The following is an 8,989-nucleotide window of genomic DNA, read 5'->3' as shown; positions in this document are numbered from 1 at the left end:
TGAAGTAAATCTTTACAAAAAATGATATAGAGTTGAAAGGCGTATCTTCTGACTCGGAAAAATGAACGGCAAGCGTAAAGAATTCTATAGACCATAGCCGTGTAAAAGTAAGGAAAGTCGTTTGGGTCATATTTCATCATCAACCAGACGCCTGTGCCCAGTTGCATAAAGTACTTTAAGTTTTTCCCTACACTTAAGGGGAGATTTCCCCTTATATAAGGGAAAACCTTAAGGCCGTTGCATAAAATTCCTGAAACACTTCCCTTTGGTGAGGGAAACCTTTAAGTGTTTTACAACAGGTTTGCCGTTATAAAATTATGCCGTTGCCATACATACGCTTTTGTTCAAGCAGAAGTTTCACGGTAGTTGGAGGACAAAACCCATTAAGAAATGGATAAAGAAAACAAAAAAAGGATTCCAAATTGGACAGAGGAGGAGAAATGTATTCTTCTAGATGAATACAGGAAAATAGGCCATTTTATAAAGCAAACTAAATCCCAATGTAACTGCATCAAAAAAACGAAAGCAATGGGAGGAAATAACGGACGGCTCAGGAGGTCATGAAAAAACGAAAACATCTCTTTGGTAGCTTAAAAAGAGCTGAGTCTTTATAAGAGGAAATTCAACAAAACTGTTAAGTTAAAACTACACTAGGCTATTGCATTTTTAAGATTATGTTAGGTTAGTGCGTTGTGCTGCCGTATAGAGTCACAGAGAGCCAACGAAAACTTAACAAACAGGTGGAGGACCACCGCCGGCAACTTGTTGGACTCTACCAAAATTGTTCAAGACATCCTTGGGGCGGACTCACCTTTCCTTGCTGGCATTCCTGGCGGAATAGAGAGCGAAGTTTAGCCAGTTCAACAATGTATCACAGAGTGAGACAACATTGTTAATACGTATCAGTGAAAAATTAACAATGTATCATTAAACTTATCTCTGGTGGCTCAGATTGTACACTGTCGTTTTAACATAATTAAACTTAAAATAATCCATATAATGTATAATAACATACTGACTGACATTCCTTTTACACTTAGACCTTTACAGACGTCTGAGGAACAGCAGATCGCCTGCCCAGGCAATAGCTATGTAAGGATTTATTGCTGCATGTTATCTAATGTATTAAGCTATTAATATTTTGACTAAGATCAACTATAATATAAATTTCTTCCCGCTTCTGTGTTCCAGAAGACCGCAAACAGTTCCAACCAGAGAAGAAGTGTTGGAACTACAGAGAGAGGTTCTGCAGCTACAAAAAGAACATCTGCAGCTAGAGATTGAGAAAATAAGGAAGGAGAAGGAAAACCAGGAACTCTATCAAATTATTCTAAACAACCAACTTTTGCAGCTTCAGAGAGAAGAGAAAATAACAATCATACCATTTGAGGAATAAATACTTTTTGTATGGTAGATCTGAAAAGTATTTGTGTTTTTGATGTTATAATAGTAATAATAACAACAATAATATAAAAGAATTATAAAATAAATATGTAGAGAGATTCAAAGTAGGGAAGGAAGGAGGCGGGAACCGGCAGACATTCAATAAAAGATTTATTTAAATAATAACAGCCTGCGGCCTGTCACAGCCGACCGCCGGCGAACAAAACAAATCACAAAACAAAAACATACATACAACCATAAAACATGTTCAGGCCCGGTCCTCTCTCCTCGACGGTCCAGTCACTCGTTCTCTTATATGCTCCTGTAAGGCTGGTGCAAAGGTGTCCCTACCAAAAGGACACCATATCCCGGGAAACACAGAACTTCATCCAATTCAATGAACTCCCCACAGAGTTTGCATCTCCATCTCAGACAGCATACAACAATGAATGATGATTACCAACTCACACCTTTACATCTGATTTCAAAGCTCACCCATGAACTGGATTTGACAAATACTGTATCTTACATGAACAAAGAATCTTCATATGCATATTTGGTATCATTTGAAATATCAGAGCAGATCATAACATAGGTTTGAGACTTTAAGATATTCTGCTCACTGTTGAGGTTGTGTCTTCATGCAAATGCCCATTTGTGGCCTGAACAGATCCAGGACAGAGTCCTTTACAATGTCAATTGTTGTTGTGTTGAGGAAGGGTATTTTGGTCTGGGTATTTAAGGGAAGCTGGCAAAATGTTCTGGGGAATTCTTACTATGATGAACCCCACGGTGCTGTGTGTGTGCCTTCAGACACACAGCTCTGTGTTTTTTCCGATCATATCTTTTTCTATTGTCAGGTATGCGTCTTAGACTCGTAGACTAATCTTTGATGCTTTGATGTTTTGTTTTCGAAATCTCTGAATTATTGAATTGTAATTGGCAAGAAACATTTACCTGACTAATAAATTGTCATGTTTGAAATTGTTCCGCAGTATTCTGAATTTATAGACACGTTCTTATATTATGTATTCAGTATAAGAATTATATTGTATCCCGTTACATCCTTGTTACCGCAAATCCCCGCTCAGGTTAGTAACGGACTAGAATCCTGTCTAGGTGGCGAAAACACACCAGCTGAGAATTTTAAAGCTCCGGCTAACAACTTGGCATTAGTTTAAGTGTACTTAGATCTAAGAGGCTGTTAATGAGAATATCCGTTTAGAACAACACATGGGTTGTCTGACCAATCTAAATAGGGTAAATCTCAAACTCTGATTACAGTTATATTATTCCAGTTAAGAGTACATGGGAAACCATGGCATGATTATATAAAGCTTCCATTAGAGAAGGTAAGATTGGTCTATTTATCACTGTGGAGTGGTCATGACCTCTGGCTGAAAATAATTGTTGCTTGTGATTAGGTGTTAATAATCTAGGCTGACCAAAAAGGTACGTTTAGCAGTGAGTTGCAGGGGGCAGCCACCTAAATGTTACTGGTCTCTTACCTCTGGCAATGACCAAGACGTGCGAGTTTGTGACCGTGAGATCCGCGTATAAACGGCCGGCGCGAGACTCTAAGCGACATGAGAATCGGATGAGTGAATATGGTTTAGAGTTAAGCGGGAAAATCAATATAATTCATCGAGGTTTCTTTTTTATCTTTTGGAGTCAGATAAATTACGCAATGTTAAAATAACGTTAACTGTAACAACCCAGAGCGGTGTGAAGACAGAACGCGCGAATGCCTTCGCCATGCCACTTGGACTCCGCCATTGGGCCAGTGGGTGGTTGGTGGTTCTTCTTTTCTCACATTTTTCACCACCTTACACTCCCGATCTCCACCGTGATTCGAGACCGGTGCCCGCAGAGCTGCCGCTCATTAACAATTACTCACCGGTCTCGAACCACGGTAACGCCCGCCTACTCCACTACATACCCCCATCACCTCTCACAGGCCGGGGGGTACCCCCGAGACTGTGCATGCTCCCTCCCCCTCCCTCGGGGGGGTGGGTGGTATGCAGCGACGAGACGACACCAGAGACGGGAGCCCTCGGAGCCACCAGAAAGAGAGAAAGGAGAGAGGGAAAAAAAATTATTGTCCGGTTCCCCGACATGCTGCCGCTCGGTCCTCAACCAGCCGGGTTACTCTCCTTCGCGATGCCTTGCGGTGGCCCTGGGCCCTCGGTGGACGGCTCGACGGTCGCCCCCTGGCGGCCGGCGCTGGCTCTTCCTTAAGCGGAGAGTCGGGGCGTGATAAATAACAGGAAAGTAAATTAGGGGTCGACAAGGTGCTATGTGTTTAAAAAAAAAAATCATACTTAACGTTTTTTCACTATTGGATTAAAATGTTTGCACACCTGACATACGCATGCAAATCTTGTAGGCACCAAAGTTACATTCGTAAAACAGACAAGAATTTATAATTGATATGCCTGTGCAGCATTAACAAGATTCATGAAGGGTGTCATGAGCTAAGGTCGGCAGGGGTAACCACTGTCCCAGAGTTGCACACCAGTGTGCATTACATCTTCAAAATCTCTCCCAATCCCAAACCCGAGTTAAACTAAATGTCACAATGACCATTTTATTTATGATTCTTTCACAATGACCATTGAATTCATGATTCTTGTTACATTTGGGTCCCACACGGAAAAAAACCTATATAAACCTATATGTTTTGATATAGGCATTTAATATTTGTGACATAAAATTGGCCGTTTTCCTATATTTTATGTACATATATGCACATATATGCGTACAAATATGCTTACATATATGCGTACATACAGTCCAGCCCGAAATTATTCATACCCCTGGCAAATTCTGATTTAAAGTTACTTTTATTCAACCAGCAAGCTTTTTTGGACCGGAAATAACACAGGCTTCTCCCAAAAGATAATAAGACAATGTACAAGAAGCATCATTGTGGGGAAAAAAAATTCTCAGCTTTTATTTGACATTTTAACAAAAAGTGGCATGTCCAAAATTATTCATACCCTTCTCAATAATCAATAGAAAAGCCTTTATTGACTATTACAGCAATCAAACGCTTCCTATAATTGCTGACCAGCTTTTTGCATGTCTCCACTGGTATTTTTGCCCATTCATCTTTAGCGATGAGATAGGGGAGGGTCTCCTTGCCATCACCCTGATCTTTAGCTCCCTCCATAGATTCTCTATTGGATTTAAGTCAGGACTCTGGCTGGGCCACTGCAAAACGTTGATGTCTTTGTCTACTAACCATTTCTTCACCACTTTTGCCGTATGTTTTGGGTCGTTGTCGTGCTGAAATGTCCACTGGTGCCCAAGGCCAAGTTTCTCTGCAGACTGCCTGATGTTGTTGTTGAGAATTCTGATGAATTGCTCTTTTCATGGTGCCGTTTACTGTGATTAGGTTCCCTGGTCCACCGGCTGAAAAACACCCCCAAAACATTAGATTCCCACCACCATGTTTGACAGTGGGGATGGTGTTCTTAGGGTTGTAGGCTTCTCCTTTTTTACGCCAAATAAAGGCTACATCATTGTGGCCAAACAATTCAATCTTTGTTTCATCGGACCATAAAACAGAAGACCAGAAGTCTTCTTTGTCCAGATGAGCATTTGCATAGGCCAAGCGGGCTTTTGTGTGCCTTATCTGGAGAAGTGGTGTCCTCCTTGGTCTGCGTCCGTAGAACCCAGCGGTGTGCAGTGTCCGTTGGACTGTCTGCCTTGAGATGTTGCCACCAGCAGAGCCCAGATTCATCAGGATGGCCTTAGTGGTGATCCTTGGATTCTTTTTTACCTCTCTCACTATCCTCCTGGCCAGCACAGGTGTCACTTTTGGCTTCCGACCACGTACTCCGAGATTTTTCACAGTGCGGAACGTCTTGTATTTTTTAATAATACTTTGCACTGTAGCCACTGGGACTTGAAAACATTTTGATATGGTCTTATAGCCCTTTCCTGATTTGTGAGCAGCCACAATGCACAGCCGCAGGTCCTCAGTGAGCTCCTTTGTCTTAGCCATGACTGTCCACAAACAAACAGCAGAGAGCTTCTGTTTTTCACCAGTTGAGTTGATTAAAACAGCTGTTCCAGATGAATCAGGGTAATTAGGATGCTTTAGAACAGCTTTGACTATTTGGAATGGTATAGAACTTTGGACTATCCCATATACTGCGACAGTTTGCAAAGGGTATGAATAATTTGGACATGCCACTTTTTGTTCAAATGTAAATAAAAGCTGAGAAATATTTTTTCCACAATGATGCTTCTTGTACATCGTCTTATTATCTTTTGGGATAAGCCTGTGTTATTTCCGGTCCAAAAAAAACTTGCTGGTTGAATAAAAGTAACTTTAAGTCAGAATTTGCCAGGGGTATGAATAATTTCGGGCTGGACTGTATATGCGTGCATATATGCATGCATATAGGCACACATATGTCCACCTATATATTAGTCAAATTATTAAAATCCATAGCTGCTAGACAACATAAAAAAGCCCAAAATGTAGGAATTAAAAAAAAAAAATTATATAGGAACAATCAAACAGTACAACATCAAAAATAATACAAAAAATTATCTGAAGGATCTTCTCAGCTCCGTCAGTCTAACCCTTGGGAAACTATGGCTACAATTGTAGCTTACCACCATCAGCATGGAGTGAATGAACCAGCTCCCTTTCATGTGTGAAGCGCTTTGGGTGTGACTTGTGTGTCTTGTGAAAAGCGCTATACAAATAAGATTCCCTTATCCCCCATAAAAATCGTACTCATCATGAATGAAGTGTAACACCACACACACAGGATGCAGACTGGTAGTGTACCTTGTTCTTTGAAAGTCTGTCATGACCCTCCTCCTGCTTCTCACCCTCCTGGTGCTTATGGAAGCCCCTCCCTTTTTATTGTCAATCTTGAAAGACAGAGAGAGACAGACTGACTTTTAGCCCAACTCTTATTAACTTAAGTTACACCACCTTGCACATACATCTTGTCAACCAAGCACATGAAATCATCATAGATGACACAATAACAAACCTAAACACATGCCTACACATTAAGAAACAAGAGAGATAGGGGGAGATAACTAAGTAAAGCACCAATTGGTGCAGTCAGTTACCTTTTCTTTGAAGCATTCCCAGTCTGCCCCTGTTGCTCACTGTAATTTGATTTTGGATGTGAGGACGTTTTGTTTGCCCTTGTGTGTCCTCCATCTCGATTGCACACAGTTTAATTTGGAGAGTTTTTTCAAATCTGTTGCAATAAAATTGAAATGTTACTGCAAACGTTTGTCTAATCATGTTTAACGTTACCAAATCTAACATTAGTCCCAATTGGACTTCGCTAACATTAGCAAATTAGGTAGCTAACATGAGCCAGAAAGCTAAGCTATTGCTAGCCAGGTACCTAGCAAAATCCATTTTACACTTCTTTAAGTACGAGCAAACCCATTTAATTTGGTATGTAACTACATAACGTCAGCTAAAGTTAGGGTGTAACATACTTGCCACGTCAAAAATTCTGGCTCGGTGCACCAGCCAGGGTTTGCCTTTTCGCCATTCCACAGGCTTCTCGGTTTTTATCAGTCCTTTAAAGAAAATCTTTAAATGAAAAATTCGGAACACAGTTGAGGGCCAAAATAGTATAGGCCCCTCTATCCTCACCCTCATTCCATTCAAGTAAGATATAGCGGATCTCCAATGTTGATATCGCCATTTTTTCTCCCAGCAGGTATCTTTCGCCGCATGTGGATGACGTCATCAACTACGCCGCATGCGGATTACGTCACAAACTAGAAAACATTGCATTTTGCATTGCATTTGTTGGATGTAACGGTGAATGTGTGGATGTGTATGAGCTGTAATGTGAATCTGGAAGTGACTTGAAATTGGAAAAAAGGCTTGATTGACAAAATAAAAAAAACGGCAAACCATTTTGTTGTAAATTTCCTTCCTTCCTTCCTTCCTTTCCACTATCTTTATTCAAGAAAGAATTGACCTTAAATGTTTCAGGAAAACGTGTAGACATAGCTTCCCATCTCCTCTCACTTATTTGCCATAGTTAAATTCCATAACATGCCAATTGCATGTGATACCAATTTCACATGTTCGCACATACATACGTTTTTGCTAATTTTTTTAGTTTGTTAGTTATTGCCTAGATTTTAGAAAATATGAGCTAGCATCATGTATGACAGTTGCCAAAGTGAGATATGAGCTACAAAATCACCAGATCCTGCCATGAGCTATATAGGAGACATATCTTGTATGTACATATAGGGCTTATAGGTGGATATAAAGAAGCAATACAGGAGACCTATATGGCCTGTATATGCACATATATGCACCTCAATTTTGCCTATATTCGCATATGCAAGCATATATGTAAGCATATATTCACATATATACAGCATATAAGTGTAACATTATGTTTAATATTCTAGTTTTAGCATTACCTAGTTCCCTTTAACAGGTGTCTTAGAGAATTCAAAAAAAGAGGGAGAAGACTGGTATACAAAAATCAATCTCAATTTATTATTACCACTGGTATGGTTAAAATATTGAAGGTTGACAAATAATACTGTCCAGAGGCACACAAATGCGGTCACACAGAAACACAGTGCATTAAATACCTCAATCTCTGTTAACAGAGCACCCACAATAGGAAAACTCTATACACAGCAAGCTCAAAACACGTGAACCCACACCAAATCTAAGCTAGAGGCTGGCTTTGGGCAAGTGCTGCACAATGTTATAATAAATGTTTGTCAGACCATTCAAAGAAAGAAAACAAAAAGGAAAAGAACAAAACAAATGAAACAAATAACCATTAAACCTTGGAGGTACAGTATAATGATACAATTACAATAGGAGGGAAAAAAACGGCAATTACACCCAGAAGCACTCACATCACAAACAAATCACAAACATACCATAAACACACATAGCATAAAATCAACTGCACAAGTTTCTTCCCATTTGTATTGTCCTTCCCTGGGTTACAAAATAGTGTTTCACACGGAATATCACATTTACGACATATCACCCAGAATAAATATATTAAAATCTATTTTTACCCACAGCAGTAATTCAACACATTTAAGCAGGGAAACCACAAACCAATCGCACAGTACATCCCACGTTTATGAATTAAATCATTACATAATTACATAAATGCATAGCTACTTTGCACTAAGGATGCCCACTCTTAGTTGCATTAACTACGGGTGCTCTGCTCGGCAACTAAGCTTCCCGATTGAAACCAAGGCGGCTAAGAATGAGGAGGATAGCTCCGTTAAAGTGCGTCCTCAATTACAGAGCTTCCTAAATTGCAAACAACAGTCATTACAGATGCTTACCGTCCCTGCTTTCAGCTGAGAACAAAGGCGATGGACCAGTGTGAAATTATTACTCCCCTCCAACTTTTAACAAGCTGTGCTTGACGAGGAGGAAGATGAGAGTTCGGATTCCAGTGTGACAACCTTTTTGACAACATTTTGCCAGCTCTCACTTAACGCACTCTAACCGGGCCAACCAAAAACAATCCCTCAACTCTGCACGCAGCTTTTATCTACTTCCTAGATCCACCCCCACCCTATAGGACCCGAGTGGAACACTAAGCAAAGG

The 8,989-nt window shown here is 40.3% G+C and overlaps 1 long non-coding RNA gene across 2 annotated transcripts; it reads right to left on the bottom strand.

Moving 5' to 3' along the window:
* Window positions 1-1,543: 1,543 nt before the first annotated feature.
* Window positions 1,544-8,912, bottom strand: LOC130409769 (uncharacterized). Of its 2 annotated transcripts, XR_008904897.1 has the most exons (4): window positions 7,028-8,912; window positions 6,484-6,951; window positions 6,191-6,276; window positions 1,544-3,616 (listed from the first exon to the last, which is right to left on the bottom strand). It is a non-coding gene; the product is annotated as an uncharacterized LOC130409769 (long non-coding RNA). The 2 variants fall into 2 exon arrangements; XR_008904896.1 differs by having other exon boundaries at window positions 6,484-8,912.
* Window positions 8,913-8,989: the final 77 nt, after the last annotated feature.

Source organism: Triplophysa dalaica, chromosome 20, assembly GCF_015846415.1.
Source record: "Triplophysa dalaica isolate WHDGS20190420 chromosome 20, ASM1584641v1, whole genome shotgun sequence".
Classification (NCBI taxonomy): domain Eukaryota; kingdom Metazoa; phylum Chordata; class Actinopteri; order Cypriniformes; family Nemacheilidae; genus Triplophysa; species Triplophysa dalaica.
Note: the sequence above shows the minus strand (reverse complement) of the source record. Positions and strands in the feature narration are given on the sequence as shown.